We start from the raw sequence: 19,679 nt of genomic DNA, 5'->3' as shown, positions 1-19,679 counted from the left end.
GTTAAAGTCTACCCTGTTGAAAATTCCTATGTGAGAACACATATGGGATCCCATCCAGGATCTCTTGTGAGTTCTTATGTGGGTTCCCGTACAGGTTCACACATAAGATCCTGTATGAAAAGGTTCCTGGGATGAACTTGCGTGAGATCAAGCGCACGATCTTATGTCTCTGTAAAAGCAATAACACAGGATCCCATGAGGTTTCCTGTGTAGGTTCCTATATGAACAACACGATAAATAGGAACACACATGGGATCTTATCCGAGATCTTGTATGAGTTCTTACATAGGTTCTCACATATAAGAAGATTAATAGCAGCTTAATAAGATTTTATAGAATGCTTTTATATATATGCTATTAATCTTCTTATATGTGAGAACCTATGTAAGAACTCATACAAGATCTCGGATAAGATCCCATGTGTGTTCCTATTTATCGTGTTGTTCATATAGGAACCTACACAGGAAACTTCATGGGATCCTGTGTTATTGCTTTTACAGAGACATAAGATCGTGCGCTTGATCTCACGCAAGTTCATCCCAGGAACCTTTTCATACAGGATCTTATGTGTGAACCTGTATGGGAACCCACATAAGAACTCACAAGAGATCCTGGATGGGATCCCATATGTGTTCTCACATAGGAATTTTCAACAGGGTATTGTGGAAATACAGTTGCAAGTAACAGGGTTGATAGTGACGCAAAGAGCTGAGGGAATTCAAATGAAGCAACTCTTGACGAAAGTTGGAAGGACAAAATCCGATAGCGGAACAGTCGAAACTGTAAAATTAAAATGGTAAAGTAAACTAAAGGAATGAGGATAGAAGAAAGGCCAGAAACAATCTAACAGTAGTTAGTTAAAATAAAATATATTAGTTGGCTAAAGTTTTTAGAACTCATAGCCATCTGAAGTTTACTTTATTTTTCTACATGGGTCATATTTAACATAGCCTTTAACCTTCTATTCTCAACTTCTCTTACGACCACTAACGTTCCACTAAGGATTTGTATGCTTTCAGCAGTAATCCTAACGCCTGTAACTCCCTGCAATCCAGAATCACTGTTTAAGCTCGCGACAAGCTTTCGCAAAGAAGACCCTACGAGAACAGCGAGTGATAAAGGGAGTAGCGTTAGAGAGAAAACGGAGAAGAAGGATAGATTACTGAAAGAGAATGATAAGCACAGAAAAGGTAAATTACGCACGAGTGCTTGCCTCGAACTAGCGGATTAGTAAAACCCCAAATTAAATTTTAATTAAATTTCCTACACTGTCCTATCTGCCACTCTTTAGCTAGTCTGGAAATAGGCAACTCACAACAACGAGTGCTTACTATTCAAAGCTAACTTTTTCTCAACCTGTAGCATTTCACTGGTTTCCTTTAAAAGCGTCACTACCTTTGGTTAGATATTTTTTAATTCCTAAGGTTTAAAAGTCCTTTAACGCACTCTAAATTTAAATCCGCTTTCTCATAGAGATTTCTTTATTTTATACTGTTTACGAAATTTCATATTTTTAGAAGAACGCTATTTTAGAAGAATAAAATATAAAAGGATCAAAATGGTAATATCTGACACATATTAAGAATTGCATTATTTCCCCAATAGTAGAATGTTTTTAAATATATAAATGTGAAATACTTTTATATTTTCTTTGCACTTTTCTTCCTTCTTCTTGATAAATATAAAAAATTTGGAAAGTAAAATTGTTGATTTTTACACCTTAATAACTTTTTTTGAAGAAAAACGAAAAAATATGAGATCTTGGGAATATTTAAATGTTCACACACCAAAAGTGCCACATTGGTTCTGGAAATATTTACTTTTCTTATGTGTGAATTCATTTTCCCTTATCTATAAGTAAAATCTACTTATAGTTAAGTGAAATTGAGTTAAAAAAGATACACGCTAACGTCGGTGACAGTCGCTGAAAATCAACTGATGTATATTAATTTTTGAATTTTCACAAAGTATTTGCGTGTGTTGTTGGGAACGTTAATATCTTGATATTAAGTTAATCTCCAACTGGGAATTCTCAAACTGTTCCCAAAGTCTACTTAGGACTCAGGATAATACATTTAAATGATTTATTTTAAACAAATAAAATCCTTCTTTACTTTGAAAATTACATAAACTGTATTCTATAATTCAAAATAGACATTTGAAAATAAACCAAAACTAAGTTCTCTAGTTTGATATATATATATTCGATGATCAATATCAAATAAATATAGCAAATAAATATTCCTATTTCTCAAATACTGAACTAAAAAATAAACCTTTAAAATTTTTTATATCAATTTCATGTATTTAATTCAAAATAAATTTAACAGTTTTAAATATTTCAATTCTTAATATTCGTTCTTCAATAACGTATATAACATTTGATAAACCTTTATTTACTATTTAATCATTCAATGTAAAATATTTAAGATTTTAATGATCAATCATAAATCTGTATCTTTGTTGCAATGTAATTCAGTGTAAACACTATACTTCAATTCTAAATTTTGCTTCCTCTTCTCACGAGGAAGTTTTGTATTCGTGACAATTTTCGATTTTTTAAAAATGGGTTATATGGGCTTATTTTTATCTAGAATGCATATATTTGAAGTTTTAAACAAATGTCCGGATGTATGTGTGTATATGTCACAAAATCTTGTCTACAAATTATCTCTAATACACTTCGATGGATTGTTCTGAAATTTTATAGGCTTATTACAGTCATCAATACCTAAAATCAGACACGAGGATTTCCAAAAATATCAACATAATTTTTTTTGTCACTTTTTCAAAAATTCGAAAATACGTTTTTTAATCAAAAATTTTTTTACACTGTAAATATAATTTTTTGTCCAAAAAACTGATTTCTCGCATTAAAAAAATTGATTAACCTATATATAAAGTCTATATTTTCCTTAAAATCTATAAATTATATCATTTTGCTTCCTCGTGAAGGAAGCTTTGTAGTCCTTTCGTTTATAAAATTTTTAAAAATGGTAAAAACAAATTTTTCTCTATATGGAAACATGTTATATGAGATCCTGATCAATTGTCCAGATGTATGTGTGTGTGTGGATCGTTTTTGTGAACACGATATCTTTAACAGGTTTTAATGGATTTGGATAAAATTTGGTAGGCTTATTTATCACATTAATCTCTCAAAAATGACAAGAGGATTTTTAAAAATACCCAAAAAAAAATTTTTATCGTCTTTTTTCCAAAAATTTTTTTTTAAATGAAAAAATTTTTAAATAGAAAAATTTAAGGTAATATATAATATAATCGTCTTCCTTATACATTAAGACGAATCGATTGGTATATATGTTACCGGCAAAACCCGAAGACCAGGCATTTTGCGTATTGCCTAGGCAATTCGAGAAATGCCTAGTCTTCGGGTTTTGCCGGTAACATATATAAAGTATAGATTTGATTGAAATTTAAAGAATTAATGAAAGTTAAAAAATCAAAAATTTACATTTTAGCTAAAAAATGTTGTGTTTATTAAAATTCAAGTTTATATATGAAATAATTTTATTCCCTGCATTAAAAAGAATCGATTGGTATATATAAAGTATAGATTTGATTTAAATTTTAAGAATTGAGTAGCTGCCTGCAATAACTCGCCGAGCGCTTGGCCGATCTCTCTAACGCCAGTCAAACGTTCAAAAACGTGAAAAAAATGAAAAATCAAAATTTTGATTTTTGAAAAGTGCAATCTTGTAGGACATAAGATGGCGCATCTTTTTTTCCTTTGAGTTTTTTTTGTAGATCAAAAAATAGAGTTAATATATGCAAAACACTTAAAAATTTTATTTCACAAATTTCATTCAATTTTTAAACATAAATCATAGTATCTTTGACAAATTTCAATGAATCTTATTGAAAATTAATATACATACGTATTTAGGTCCATAGAAGACGACAACATAATCAAAAATATTAAAATCATCAATTGTTTATTTATAATTAATTGTAAATGAAGACTTGTCAATAATAATGTTTACTTACCTTTGTCGACATAAAGTGTGTGGGGAACTTCAGAGTTGAAGAAACTTCCAGTGAGACATTTGTTTATCATAATGTAAGGAAGTTTTTTGTAAAATATAAAAACAATTTATCAACAACTTTAGAAAATATAGAACATTTAAGGAAACATGCGCGACGCGCTAGCGAGTCTCCGCGCGGAGAATTGCACACAAGAGTTGTAGAGGACCGAAAATACAGAAACAAATATTGTCACTACATTCTTAGAAATGTTTTTCAAATAAAATATGTGTTAATTTTATGAAAATGCAAATTAAATTTGAACAACTGTTTTTTTAATATTTACTAAATAATCAATAGTTTTAAAATATTTTGGTGCTTGTATGTACTGTTTGTGCAGTTTGCAAATAAGTTTTTTAATAATTAATATAAAGGTATATCTTTATTTTCTGTTTCTTCATTTTTTTAAGAAATTAGTGTATTGTTACATATCAACAGTCTCCGCGCGGAGACTCGCTAGCGCGTCGCGCATGTTTCCTTAAATGTTCTATATTTTCTAAAGTTGTTGATAAATTGTTTTTATATTTTACAAAAAACTTCCTTACATTATGATAAACAAATGTCTCACTGGAAGTTTCTTCAACTCTGAAGTTCCCCACACACTTTATGTCGACAAAGGTAAGTAAACATTATTATTGACAAGTCTTCATTTACAATTAATTATAAATAAACAATTGATGATTTTAATATTTTTGATTATGTTGTCGTCTTCTATGGACCTAAATACGTATGTATATTAATTTTCAATAAGATTCATTGAAATTTGTCAAAGATACTATGATTTATGTTTAAAAATTGAATGAAATTTGTGAAATAAAATTTTTAAGTGTTTTGCATATGAGGCAAAACTCCTGAAATGTCCGAACAAAAAATTAAAAGTTCTCGAATTTAATCCATACTTTTCTAAAATGTTGTTATTGTTGGTGAAAGTCTAAAAATCAATTATTATTGAATTTAATAAAAAAGTTTTTGAATTACAACGTTTTTAATTTTTGACTTTTGAAAAAAATTTTTTTTTTCAATGTACAATATTTATAAGTAGAATGCATAAAAGTTAACATATATATAATGATTTTTAAAGCTTTTTTGACGAGCTACACGCTGTTAATAATTTTTTTTTTTTTAAATAACATTTGACCTTGAAATTCAAGGTCAAAATGTTAATTTACGTTTATCTCAAAATCGGATTTTTTAAAATTATTTTTAACTATCTCAATGGAAAGCTTGACTAATTTCCTACAAAACATGTAATTTTCAGAGTGGGATCTTTTAAAGTTTTTGAGATATTAATTAATTAATTAATTAATGTTTATAACAAATCAAATATTTTACAAACGAATAAAGTTACCGTAATTCTGAAGTTAGTAATTGAAAGTTAACGTAATTCCGCATCCAACGAGCCCTATATGAAGTATTTTGGATAAGTAGATTGTTAATAAATAATTAGTTAACATTGCAATTGTTTATTAACAATCTACTTATCCAAAATACTTCATATAGGGCTCGTTGGATGCGGAATTACCTTAACTTTCAATTGGTTAGTTTAGATTTACGATAACTTTATTTGTTTGTAAAATATTTCATTTTTTATTGTTATTTAACTAAAATTGAACAAAAATACTTCATATAGGGCTTTTGGATGCTTGTTGTTAGTAAAAAATAAAATATTTTATAAACAAATAAAGTTATGGTAATTCTGAACCTACCAATTGAAAGTTAAGGTAATTCCGCATCCAACGAGCCTTATATGAAGTATTTTGGATAAGTAGATTGTTAATAAACAATTGCAATGTTAACTAATTGTTTATTAACAATCTACTTATCCAAAATACTTCATATAGGGCTCGTTGGATGCGGAATTACGTTAACTTTCAATTACTAACTTCAGAATTACGGTAACTTTATTCGTTTGTAAAATATTTGATTTGTTATAAACATTAATTAATTAATTAATTAATATCTCAAAAACTTTAAAAGATCCCACTCTGAAAATTACATGTTTTGTAGGAATTTAGTCAAGCTTTCCATTGAGATAGTTTAAAATAATTTTAAAAAATCCGATTTTGAGATAAACGTAAATTAACATTTTGACCTTGAATTTCAAGGTCAAATGTTATTTAAAAAAAAAAAATTTTATTAACAGCGTGTAGCCCGTCAAAAAAGCTTTAAAAATCATTATATATATGTTAACTTTTATGCATTCTACTTATAAATATTGTACATTGAAAAAAATTTTTTTTTTCAAAAGTCAAAAATTAAAAACGTTGTAATTTAAAAACTATTTTATTAAATTCAATAATAATTGATTTTTAGACTTTCACCAACAATAACAACATTTTAGAATAGTATGGATTAAATTCGAGAACTTTTAATTTTTTGTTCGGACATTTCAGGAATTTTGCCTCATATATTAACTCTATTTTTTGATCTACAAAAAAAACTCAAAGGAAAAAAAGATGCGCCATCTTATGTCCTACAAGATTGCACTTTTCAAAAATCAAAATTTTGATTTTTCATTTTTTTCACGTTTTTGAACGTTTGACTGGCGTTAGAGAGATCGGCCAAGCGCTCGGCGAGTTATTGCAGGCAGCTACTCAATTAATAAAAATTGAAAAATCAAAAATTCCTTTTTTAGCTAAAAAATTTTGTTTTTTTTTTTAATTCAAGTTAATACATAAAATAATTGAATTACTTGCATTAAAACGAATCGATTCGTATATATAAAGTATATGTTACACCCAAAATGAATTAAAATTTTCTTAATTTTTCAAAAAATTTAATTAATTTAAATCAGTTTTAACTCGAAATGTTTTAAATCAATCAATTGAATTAGAGAAATTCATAGCTTTCTCCATGGGGAAGCAAATTTTTTGCTTCACACAATGAGGAAGCAAAATGTCTATGAAAGAAACATAAAGGTCCCCCTCCTTGTTTTAATTTTAGGAAACAAAATTTTTTTAGTATTTTTTGAAATAACTTTTTTTATCATGAAAATTTTTAATACATTTTGTCAAAACTATATTTCTGGCATGAAAACGGACGCTAAATGGTCATGAATTGACCCTAATAACACAATAGATATCTTGGGATATATTGATAATATCCCACAAATATTCTAGGGATGTTCTATGGATATCAAAAGGATCTCTTAAGGATATCCAAAAAATCGGCGGTTTGCATATCCTTTGGATATCCCATGGATATCTAAGGATATCCACAGGATATCTTCTGGATATCTCTATAGAATGTCATAAATGTCCTCCAGATATCCCATAGATATCGGCAGGATATCCCACAGATATCATCAGGATATCCCATAGATATCGTCAGGATATCCCACAGATATTTTCAGGATATTCTCAGTATATCTTCTGGATGTCAAGAAGATATTCTCAGGATACTGTTTTTAAAGTCATTATGAGAATACGAGTGAGAATATTCTGTGAATTAAATTTTATATAAATAAAATAAAATGCAACTTGTTTTTCGAGAAAGTTGTTTAATTTGAAAAATTATTAAGTAATTTTTTTCTCATTCGTGATTCATTCCTTTATTCATATGCTTAATATTGTCAGAAAATAAATTGGCTTTAAACAATATAAATTCTTCCCCGCAAATAACGAATAACTATTAATATTAATTATACATTAAGTGCATGAGTTTATTTAAAAACTTTGAAAAATGCGTTTCAAATCTTCATTTAAAATAAATTAGAAGCTCATAAGATTTTTCTTTTTATTATATTATTATTCATTATATTAGCTTAACAATTTTAACCTTTAAAAATATATGTTGAGATATTAAATATCCCGTGAATATCCTAAGAATATCCCACGGACATCCTGAGGATATACCATGGATATCCTGCGATATAATATCCAATATATATTTTGTGGATGTCTTAGGAATATCCTGTGGATATCCTATGGATGTCCTGTTGATGTCCCACAGACCGGCGGTTCGGATATCCTAGAGATATCCTATGGATATCCCAAGATATCCTGGGGACCATTCTAGGATATCGACCATTGATATGGATATCCTAGGGATATCCTTTTGTTATGAGGGGAACACCTTGTTTAATTAACAACTCTTGAATATAAGTGTATTATGATGAGGAAGCTAAATGGTCATGAATTGAACACCTTGTTTAATTAACAACTGTCTCTCTGTAGCTCAATTGGTAGAACATCTTACCGGCAATTAGAAGGTTTTGGGATCATACCCCAGCGGCGAGAAATGACCCACTTTTTTCAGAAACCGTTTACGAAAATAATCGTACGAGTTTCGTACATAAAAATTGATCGATGGTCAATAAAATTTCTACCTTATCAGATATGATTAGGATAATGAAATATTTAATAGGAGACACCTATATTTATCATCTTAACTACAATATTTAAAATCTTTATTTAAAACTTTAAAAATCAGTACTAAAAATTTTTAAATTTAATATTAACATTTATCATTCTCTTTATTACTATATCACTTTAACTGCATCAACAACTCCTGTAGTATGCTTATGATTTTGAATTATAACATAGCATGCAATAAGGAGGTTGTGGACGGTGAGTGTTAAGTGAATGTTGAATCCGTTGATAGATTTGAAATTTTGAACAAATATTATAATTTATTTTACACATAAATTTTTACATTGATTGGAGCCAAGACAAATTGCTTTTAGTTTAGTGTTAATTATTTGGCGGATAGTACTAATTTTGCGGATAGTATCCAAATTCAGTTTTGATGCTGGGATGAAAAGTTTGAGGAAAAAACGAAAAGTAGGGAAAATTCCAAAGGACAGGGGAGGGACATACAATTCATTAGAAAAATAAGGGTGTATCTATTTTTATACGTTGACACTTTTGAGTATCGGAACATATCTGATGGGAAAGGTAATTTGAGGGTTGTTACATTCGTCTCACTTTCAGACCACACAGAAAAAATCTTTATTTCCTTCTGTCGATTGATTTTATTAATCTACAAAAATATTGGGAAGCATATATATTAAGTTTAATGAATTTAGTTGTTGCCAAGTTAAATTGTGCAACCTTGCAATTTTGGAATCTAGTGTGCTCTAAGTTTAGTGACTTATTGGTAGATGTACCACACCTTGAGTTGAGCAACTTGGTTTTACAATTATTTTTCATGCAATAGTTTATTATTTACCAAATCAATAAAAAAATAGAGTTACTGCTATAATGAGTTGTTTGATAATATTTTAAATTTTTCTACAACAATTTTTGTAAGAGAAAGGTGGGGCTAAATTATACATTATATAAATCTTTGTTTTAAAATATCTTTTGAACTGAAATAGTTAAATAAACGACACCAGAATGGGTCATAATGATTGTAAAATGTTTCGATTTGTATAATTTGTTTTCTTATAATACTCACTTTATTTTTTTTGGAATAATTAAATTAAAAAATAATTAAACCAACTTATCAATATTATTAGAATCAATAGTCAATCTTATATAAAATAAATATCGGTATTGATTAGTCCTTTTGTTTTGTTATGTAAAATTCTCGCAAAACATTGAGGACTCTTGCTTATACGGAACGACGTTCAGGACATCGCAATAGATCATGCAAGTTCCGAAGTCATCAAGGGAAGAGCTTGAATAATTTAATTAATGTGAGTAACATGGAGAAGAAAGGCCGCTTTATTTAATTTAATATAATATTAATATATTTAAAAAATTTTTTTTTAATATATTAATTAATTAATATATTTAATATAAAATTAGGTTCCGTGTTTATTTTTTTCAATTTTTGCGACTAGTACATCTCCCCGTAGTGAAGATGGGAAACAAATAATCGTCTAAGTTTCTAGGTTAAAATTATGCCTATATATGGTAAAGGTAGACAAGATATTTACGATGCAGTGGAGTACTAGTCGCAAAAATAGAAAAACATTAAACACTGAAATTGATTTTTTACAGCACAAAAATTACTTGAGTTTATATTGTCACGGGAATGCGATAAAATTCCGATGTATTTACAATAAACCATTTATGGGTTACGAAAAATTCAGAATAAGCAACCCGATAAACTCTAAGAAACAAGATTCAAAGAAATCAAAAAAGCATTTCAAATCCTCAGATATATTGGATACGTAATTTTGAATTTTCGAAATTTGACGTTAGATTTTACCCCCGAGTAAAAAGTTTAAAAAAAAAACACGAAGAATTTTCTAAAAATCATTGGCCATATTTGATATGCCCTGAAAATTTTTTAAGTAATAAGTTTCAAGGAAATGTGAATAATTTAAAAAAATCCGAAATCTTTAATTTTTTATAGATATTCAATTTATTTTCATACAAATCTTGAAGTTAAAAAGGTTACATCCTTGGCACTTGGAATTGTTATTTGCGATTTTAAATTTTTTCAAATGTTAACTTAACTTCATAACAAAAAATAATGTGTCTTATCATATACTTTTTTGTGAAAACAATTAAAAAAATAATAATTTAAAGTATAACTTAAAGAAATAATATTTTCACCATTAATAACTTTTACGATTGACCATGAAGTGACTGCTTGATATAATCTAGTATTTCATAAATTCAAATTAATATATTACGTAAAACCGCTGCCAAGTTGAAGTATGAAATTTTTGTGTTCATTTAAAGAACACTTTACTTCGTCATGGAGATTTTTTGTGATAAATTTATGTTAACTTTTTTAGTATTAGAATAATTTGAAAAAAGGTATTAAATTAGTTTTTACGTTGAAGTAAAATCTCCAATAGTTATTTTGTTTTTGAAATAAGAAAAATATTCGAATCAGGGGTCAACTTGAACAAATGTGTAAAACCTTCGTTGTGGTTTGTCAGAATCAGTTGCTTTGATCAAAATTTTGCCAACACATTTTAATAACATCCTTTATACTTATATGAAAAAAACTTATATGAATTAAAAATGAATGCTGAAAACAAGGAAGTGTAAAAATTTGAAATATTTATTTAAATATTTTTTTACAATCAATAAATATGAACTAATTAAATATATATAATCACTTAAGAGAGTAGTAGAGTCTGTATTTGATTTTTGGTTGTATGTTTTATGATTTCTGCTGTTACCCACATAGCACGACTTCTTGCTGTGAGGTTACTGTAAGGATATATCTGTAGGGTTTGTAAGGTTACCGTGTAAGCCTACAGTAAACTTGAGGTCATCTTAAAACTCCCGCCATATGACAGTAAGCTTACACAGTAACCTTACAGTGACCTTACAGTAACCTTACAGTAACCTTACGGGAAGCTTACAACAACCTTACCGTGTAAGCTCACCACAACCTCACCATGTAAACTTACCACGACCTTACTGTAATAGCGGAAGTTTTAAGATGACCTCAAGTTTACTGTAGGCTTACACGGTAACCTTACAAACCCTACAGATATCCTTACAGGAACCTCACAGCAAGAAGTCGTGCTATGTGGGTATAATCATCAAAATTGTTATATTTTTATCTTTATCATTGTTATTCAACTTTAGATAGAAATTAATTTATGAATGTTATATATTATTATTAGTGTATATTATGAATTGTATTGTACTTAAATAATTGTCCTCATGGTTTCCTGGGACAAAATAAAGAAATAATAATAAAAATGTAAATAATTTTACAGCTGCAACAGTTTACCCAATTGTTACTATTTGTACTTTCCGTTCTCATAGGAAAATAAATCGTTGTTAGATAAAAGGTATTTTCACTTTGTAAACAATAAAATGATTTTTCAAAATGTTCACTGTAAAGTAAACTTATATCATTTGATGTGAAGACCTTCAGATTTAACGCATTGTCCAAGTCGATCACTGTTATTCAGAGGAAATCTGCAAAATAGAAAATATTTACAATATTTGACATTGAATACTATATAATTACAATCCAGAACTTACTTTAGAAACGATTTTCTTTTATCCCTGCCTTTTGAATCATTACAATAAACACAAATACTTTTGTCATTTCTTAATAAAGTTGGAATACTTCTTGGTTCTAAAGTTATACTTTCGAACCCATAGTAAAACATTTTTCTTTGAAATGGTTGGAACATAACCTTAAATAATTTCTAAGTAAAAATGTTAACTCAACATTCATATTTTTTAGCCATAAACTTAACAATATTATGTTTGACTACATTAAAAAATTAAACATCTGAGGACATATGAGTATTTTCTTGTAATCAAAGAAGGAAAACTTAAATTTTTACTTCTCTTGCGCTGAATTGTCTTATTGTTGCAATTTCTTCATCATCGGTATGAATTTCGAAAAGCGGAATAATTGTAATAGAATCACCGATTATAATTTGTAACGAATCAAATGGTGTCGTTTTATATCTAATTCAATCCGCGCTTCAGAAAGATAATTTTTTATTATTTAAATGTTTAGTATTTAAAACATAAATGCGTGATAATGCTGATATTGCATTGTAATCAACATTCGGTATTTTATTGTTTCGTAATGAATGAGGTATATTATTATTGCTGCCTCAACATTTATTTTTTGTACTCAAGCGAAATTCATAAGAAACATTAAAGTAAAAAGGGTCAACAACTTCTTACAGATAAAATTCACTAATTAATTAATAAATAAAATTAATGATCAATTTAAATTACATAACCTAAATTTTATTGGATGTCTGAATTTCGTACATGCGTCGACAACTCCATGGGTCGGGTGTATTTGGTATGTGTCGGTTCTTTTAAATAAATAAAATAATCTCTCGTCATTCCTTGCTTTCCATATTATTATCACAAATGCAAGTCAACTCTAACATGCTGAATTAATAGAACTACACACGTACAACAATTAGCAAAAACAAGTACCAAGCACTCATGTTCGGTCAATGACTTAAAATGCAGTTCGTTGGTAAAATAAAAGACTTTAAGTTTTCATGTGGAAAATTGAAGGTTGCAACACCTTGTTTCGCAACCATAACAAAAGCTAAGCCTACTTTATTAAGTAAAGTTTAATGGCCTTAAATAATTTCTATAAAGCAGCAGAGATTGACAAATGTATTGAGAAATACATTTCCTCATACAAATTTTCAACTCATCAAAATACCCTTCCAAACGTCCTAAATTCCATGTATTAAAACCGATGCACGCCTTGTAAAACTGCTTCTTTGCAATTGTAAATCCGGTACAAGGTGTATCGTGATGTCGCCCGTCCACGAGATTCGGCCGTTCCAAAAGTTCTCTAAAATCAATTGTGATCGGACAGACGTTAAAGGCATGAGATTTAATCGTAAGAATCTCATAAAGCTGGTATCAAAGACTAAAAGTTGAACGTGTACTGTAATCGTCTTCTGTGAAACTAGTGTCGTGCTTCAGTTGTACAGAATTTATACAGAATAACCATAATTTCATCTTTAAGGAATAAAGCGTATCTTACAAGTAGTATAGTCCTTTCGCCATGATATGATCTATATTGACTATTTTACATCATGCAAATGTAAAAGTTTGAACTCAATATAGTGAATGACGAATTAAATAACCTTACGAAAGTTACAAGAACAGAAAATTACAAGATGAAATTTGGTAAAGAAAAACAAACTACGACAAACTTAAAGTATAATGTGTTGTTTTGGCCTATCTCTATTCTTGGCTTTTATTTGAAATAGAATTGTTTATTGAATAAAGACAAAAAGAATTTGAAATTACAACCAAACTATAATTCGAAACTAAATTCATGTTTAAATTCTTAATGAACTGATAATTAAAGGAAAAACTAAATTGTAATAGAATCTCTGAAAAGTTAATTTTTATGTAATAAACACAAGTGAATTTATAGTTGTTTCATTCAGCCTATCCTTAATCATTAATAGAGATAGACATATGAGAAATGATGATATTTTATTGATCCAGGAAACGATCCCATAAATTAAAAACTTAATAAATATAAGATTTGATTTTCTTTGTATTTATTTTGGTTGTTATGACCGAAGAGAAGAAATTAATAACAATTGTTAATTTTTTTAAATAAACATATTCATAACAAATTTAAAATTTATTTATTTATTTTTTTTTTTTTTTACGAGGGAAGTGGAAAATCTGCATAACCTTGGAGGCCTACTTCCAAGTCAGATACCTGGAGCCCGTACTCCCAGGTTATGTGGGGATGACCGCTCTTATTCTGGTCGACCCACTAAAAACCACACCCTTTTTGAGACTTAAACTCCACTGGCGGAACTGCTGTTAGCTTTATACATCGCCAGTGGAAGTCTCCTTACCGTTGCTCTCGGTCCCAAATCCTTAACTGAGTGCTAGCGCTAGAAGAAGGAGATCCAGTTAAGGTCTCCCCCGTCCCGCGCGCACACCCAGCCGAGCAGCAGGATTTCTCCATGTCAACCTCCTCCTGTCGTCCTCCTTCGTCCTCATTACGGTTGTAATGAAGGACTCGACGCTCCTCCAAGAGTCCGCGCTCTGCAACATAATAGAAACCATGTTCTCGGGTGTGACTTCAGTGCCCACAGCCGAGAACATGGCTAACCTAAGTTCACGCCAGTGCTCGCAGAAAAAGAGCGTGTGCTCCGCGTCGTCAGTGTGTATTGCTTCGTCGACGCCCGAACCGTTGCAATACACACATCTCGCTTCTGCTTCTATTTTAAATCGACAAAAATACTGTCCGAAACAACCATGACCTGACAACGCCTGTGTAAGGTAGTAGCCAACTTCACCGTGCTTCCTATCTAACCATGTGGCGAGGAGGGGAATCAGGCGGTAGGTCCACCTACCTTTAGATTCCCCATCCCATCTCTCCTGCCATTTCTGAACGAGTCTACTTCTGGACTCTCGGCGTATTATCGCTTTGAGTCTATCGCTATGCTCTGAAGTACCCGCCAGATCTTTGTTAAGATGGAAGATCTCCTTCCTTTCCATCGCCAATAAATCTATTGGCGGTAATACAGCGAGTACCACAACAGCGCAAGTAGACACCGTTCTGAAGGCTGACACAATTCTCCGTGCCGGGTCTCTCTGGACCGCGAGGAGCCTGTCAGAGATGCTGTGGAACTTTAGGGCCGAAGCCCAAACAGGGGCAGCATAAAGCTGCTTTGCAGTCGACACTAGTCTACGTTTCTTTTCCCTGGGGCCACCGATATTGGGCATCATCCTCGAAAGGTTTCCCATGCATTCGGTGGCTTGGAGTGACGAGATGTTAATATGTTGTCCGAAACTCAAACGTTTGTCCAACGTCACTCCCAGGTAAAATTTAAAATTTATAAAAAGTATTGTGTCGTTTTATCATTTTTCTGTTTTTTTCGTTGTAGAACAATTTTTGGGAAAGAATTGTCTTCTTTCTTGTAGAAAAATTTAATTTCTTAGTGAACAATCTGCAGAAAATTCTTCAGCTACAATTATTATTCTGTCGCGAAAATCATTTTCTGATTTGTCGTTTACTAAAGGAATTTGAATTTAATTAATTCCGAATTCAAAATTATTTTGCAATAAAGCATCCGCTGCATATATTTGGGCATCATTTATCACATCTTGAGAAGGTTTAAAGATATCTTCTGAAAAGATTCCCTTATTATTAATGATTAATCGATTGGCTGATGAAAAACTAACTGTTACTTTAATTAACAATTTTGAATTTTCAGTTTCATGAGCACACAGAAAATTGAAAGGTATTAAAATAAGCTGCAACGCTTCTTATTTTAATCCATTTTTACTTATTTTAATACCAAAATGGATTAAAATAAGAAACATTTGATTAAAATAAGAAGTGTTGCAGCTTATTTTAATACCTTTTAGTTTTCTGTGCAATAAGAATTGAATTTTTTGGGCAAAATGAACCCCGCACAAATTACATTGAAAATGACCCCCGGTTAAATTGTCCCAAAATTTTGTTGTTTCTGTAGACTTCCTGAAGAAAAGTTTTAAGTGGTCCTACTCGAAAAAATTAATTTTTCTGGGTCTAATTTCCATTTTAATATGTGTCATATTCGAAGTAGAGTATGTAGCATACCTGTATATATAAATTTTTGGAATAGTAAATTTCTTTCTATATTTTGTCTAAAATATATCTGCTAAGAATATTTTACTGATTAAATTCTAAGATAAAAAATTTTTAATTTTATTTTCAAAAATTATTAATAATTTACTATTATGATACTTTCTACAATACTTTTTAATCTTTCTTACATTATAAAATACTACTAAACAAATTTCAAATTAAGACATATTTTTGTTAGAAAATTGAATTAAAAATCTTTTTTTTTTATTAAAAATGAAAGAAATTTATTCTGCCTTTTTTACCAGGATATCTATGTTATACACTAAAATGCACACTTCTCTATTTTACTGAAACCCTCACTCTCTTACTCTTCGTCATACTCATTTTCCGTGTTCACTATTTCCCGCGACATTCTTGACTGGCTCTCTTCTGACGAGAAAACGGAAAATTCAGCCGTTGTCTGCGAGGATGCTTTATGAAATTTAATAAATACGAAATGAATCTCTTTGCGTGGAGGCAGCTAGATTACCAAGAAGAAAAGGGTGCGCATCTTAAAGTAAAAAGAGAACTAAGACAGAAATGGGTGTAAAAAGGAAGACGAGTGTCAAAGAGCAAAGCCACTTTTAGTGGAAAACTGTAAGCAGCACATATATCTGTTCTTTATGTACAAACTGAAAATAATTTTTTTTTAATCCATATTTAAAAGCAATATTTATGGAAAAGTTCCTTTTTCAGAAAGAGATAATATTATAATTACTTCTATTACAATTTCATATTATGTAGTAAATAATAACAGAAATAAAAGTATTTTACCTCAAATAAAAATTATGCATTTTCGATAAAAATCTAATTACTTTTTACTTTATTTATTTGCAAACGCCAATTACGATTCTTCGATCAGATTTATTTATCTATTTAACACAAAAAATTTAAAAAGTAGCAGTTGGATATAAAGAATAATTGAATATAACGATTCTTTGTAATATTACAAAATGTAATTTTGTGAAAAATTTAGGGTTCAATAATGAATAATAAATAAAAAATTTAACAAGGAAAAGTTTATTTATTGCTTTCTTTTGTTTACCTAAGGAATTTTTGCAATTTTTGACATAATTAACCTAAAGGTCAAAGAGGGCATTTTATAGAGAGAGTAATACTCTGAAATCAAGTCACCTCTCAAGGGTGCAGTAGATTTTTTTCAGCTAAAACAAATTTCTGCGCAGTTTTAAGCCCGGGTTATTTCCAGAAATGACATCGTCTATTTATTTGCTACGTAGTTTCTTGAAATTTTACATGCATTGAAAAGAAATAAGAAGTAGTAGATGGAAATTTTTTAAATATTTATCTACGTTATCAAAAATTCCAACAACTGTGAATAGTTTTCAAAAATTATGAAAAACATTTAAATTTTTAAATTAAAAGTAATTTAAAGAACAATAGAAAGTTAATTAAACCATTGAGAAATAAATATTTGACGAGAAGAGAAAATTTATTCTCTTTAATAAGAATATATTTAAGACATACAACAGAAGATTTAAGAAATTCAAAAATGGAAAATAAGAGAGATAGAACAAGAGAGAGACAGACAGGCAGATAACTGGACCAGGAGAGAGGATATTGAGTAAGCTTTCGATAATCGAATTAGAACAGGCTTAGTATTAAATCACTTGATATTTGCTTTTTCCTTTATGTATCCACAAAATTAAATTTTACTATTTGAATGAATGTACTGTTAAATAAGTGGGAATTAAAGTAAATAACGAGTAAAGTAAATGAGAAGTTAAATAAATTGGAAGTATTGTAAACGGTGCAAAATGTATTGCGTGCCTTTAAACAAAATTTTACTACTCCATTGACTGCAGAGATTTCTTGAATCAACAATATGTTCATTTATATCCAACAAGTATTACTCGAATAAATATCAACTCATATAATTCGAAATATTGAAAATTATTCCATATCACATATATAAATTTAATTAAATATTCTAATTAAATAATTTGATTAATGAAATTCCCTACAAATCTCTCTTTACATTTATGGAAACTAGGAGAGCCAGGCATTCCTCTATTTTAGGCCATTGAAAATTTTAAATTACTAAAACTAGATTTGGTAATCTGCTATTTGATAAAAACAAGTGAGGCATTTATAATTATTATAAAGACAGTAATATTACGTAATGAGAATATATTTTTTTAAATATGTGTCTTTGAAGTTTAGAAGAAATATTTTCCCGAATTGACACAATTTACTACACTTATTTAGTTTTACATATGTATAATGTTCGAAAAACATTTAGAGTTGCATTCAACTTTTTTTTAAAAAAGAAAATAAATAATAAAAAAATATAAAAAACTAAATTATAGTAAAAATAAAAATATTTTACAACATGTTACTTCCTTCAATTAATATTGAAAAATACTTTAACTTAAAAACAAAAAAAATCGAAAAATTTTGACATGTGGTTTAAACTGTCATCCAGCACTGAGTAAAAATGAAAGGGATCGTACCTAATTCTCTTTACTCAATAGCTCAGTTTCCTCCTTACTCTTCGTGACAACATATCTTTTTCATTTTTGAAAAATGAATAACCAAATAATTGATAATATTTCAGTTTAATATATCAAAATGAAATTAAAATGTAAAATATTCAGTTGACTTAAAAGACATTACTTTGTACTATCTTTATATAATTATTAAATACTTCTTTACATTAATAAACAAACTATTTACAAAACATAATTAATATTTTTATACTTATAACAGAACTAAAAACTTAAAATGCATTTTATTATCAATTTTTGAAATATTATACTTTTATAAAGTATTTATTATTATCTTACGGGTTTTTTTTATCTATAGTTATTAACCAAAAAGGGCACAGTGGCTTCGCTTTAAAATGAACATTAAACCCAATCACTCCCATTCTGTTGTTTTAAAATTATATTGTATTTTGCTTGTAATATTTAAATAAGTAAAAGTTTTGCCTTAATTCTCCTATTTAATAAAGGATATGAATTTATTAACTGAATCTGTCATATCAACATTTTTCTTTTGCATTTTTCCTGAATTTGGTAGCCACTAAAGGTAAAGTATCAGTTCTCTCTGCTTTTTTGTAATTCATACTCATTGCCAGTCAGAGTACAAACTGCTATATTTTAATTTATGCGACGGTCGAAAATTTAATATTCTTGAAGCGTCGGGACACGTGCCATTGCGAAAAGCGTCGCTTCGGTCATCCATATAAGCGAGTGCTCTTTTTGGGCGAACCTTTTGAATTATAAAAAGGGTTATAATCCTTTTACTACACTAAGATTTTTCTGATTCAACAATTTAGCATGCAAAACTAAGAAACAATGTTTTCAAGTATACACTGTAAGAAGCATAATGGGAATTTTCCACAAAAACAAGTTTGAGAAGCAATTTTCCTGAAGCATTTGTAAAGTTTTTCTTCTAATAATGAGGGGATTTTTCCAAAAATTATATAAAATTTTCCTATACACTGAGAAAAATATTTATACCAAAGGCATGAAAATTATTATTGATTCAAAAGCATATGTTATAGAATTTGTAAAATATTATATAGGTTCTATAGCATAAGATTTTAAATAAATAATTTTTATACTTTTGGCAGAAATGCTATTGATTCAATGGACGAAAAATAGAAAAATGAT

The 19,679-nt window shown here is 29.1% G+C and overlaps 1 protein-coding gene across 6 annotated transcripts in view; it reads left to right on the top strand.

Annotated features, from left to right (window-relative positions):
- LOC127279045 (lachesin-like) overlaps positions 1 to 19,679 on the top strand; it is a 276,980-nt gene that overhangs the window by 125,279 nt on the left and 132,022 nt on the right. Inside the window, exons 1-2 of one of the 6 annotated variants that reach the window (XM_051301149.1) lie at positions 670 to 796; positions 1,023 to 1,190. The exons of the other annotated variants lie outside the window; for them this stretch is intronic. The gene's annotated coding sequence lies outside the window, so the exon portion shown is untranslated. Of the gene's footprint in view, positions 1 to 669; positions 797 to 1,022; positions 1,191 to 19,679 lie in introns of those variants that run through there. 6 annotated transcript variants of the gene reach the window in all.

This window comes from Leptopilina boulardi, unplaced genomic scaffold, assembly GCF_019393585.1.
Source record: "Leptopilina boulardi isolate dan_hultmark-lab unplaced genomic scaffold, ZJU_Lbou_2.1 LbouV2_214, whole genome shotgun sequence".
NCBI lineage: Eukaryota > Metazoa > Arthropoda > Insecta > Hymenoptera > Figitidae > Leptopilina > Leptopilina boulardi.
This window is presented reverse-complemented; position numbering and strand designations above follow the sequence as displayed.